Source organism: Sapajus apella, unplaced genomic scaffold, assembly GCF_009761245.1.
Source record: "Sapajus apella isolate SASKATOON/1434 unplaced genomic scaffold, GSC_monkey_1.0 scaffold1465, whole genome shotgun sequence".
NCBI lineage: Eukaryota > Metazoa > Chordata > Mammalia > Primates > Cebidae > Sapajus > Sapajus apella.
In genome coordinates, this window is record NW_022438391.1 from 968 (window position 1) to 1,934 (window position 967).

The following is a 967-nucleotide window of genomic DNA, read 5'->3' on the forward strand; positions in this document are numbered from 1 at the left end:
GTAATTCAATGCTTTCCCTATCAAGCTACCATTGACTTTCTTCATATAATTTTTAAAAAAATACCTTAATCTTCATATGGAACCAAGAAAGAGCCTGCATAGTTGAGACAATCCTAAGCAAAAACCAAAAATTTTGGAGGCATAACGCTACCTGACTTCAAATTATATCAAAGGCTACAGTAATCAAAACAGTAGGGTACTGGTACCAAAACAGAGATATATTCCAATGGAAAAGAACAGAGGCCTTAAGGTAATGTCACACATCTAATCTTTGACAAACCTGACAAAAACAAGCAATGGGGAAAGGATTCCCTATTTAACAAATGGGGTTGGAAAAATTGGCTAGCCCTATACAAAAAGCTGAAACTGGATTCTTTCCTTACACCTTTATACAAAAATTCACTCCAGATGGATAAAAGATTTAAACATAAGAAGGAACACTGTAAATACCCTGGAAGAAAACCTAAGCAATACCATTCAGGATGTAGGCATAGGCAAGAGCTTCATGACTAAAACAGCAAAAGCAATGGCAACAAAAGCCAAACTTGACAACTGGATCTAATTAAACTGAACAGCTTCTACACAACAAAAGAAACTATCTTTAGAGTAAATCAGCAACCAACAGAATGGGAAAAAATTTTTGCAACCTACCAATCTGACAAAGGACTAATAACCAGAATCTACAAAGGACTTAAACAAATTTACAAGTAAAACAACCCCATCAAAAAGTGGGTGAAGGATATGAAAAAAACACTTCTCAAAGGAAGATATTTATGCAGCCAACAAACATGAAAAAAGCCCATCATCACTCGTCATTAGGAAAATGTAAATCAAATCCATATTGAGGTACCATCCCATGCCAGTTAGAATGGAGACCATTAAAAAAAAATCAGGAAATAACAGGTGCTGGAGCAGATGTGGAGAAAATAGTAACACTTTTACACTGTTGATGTGAGTATTAATTAGT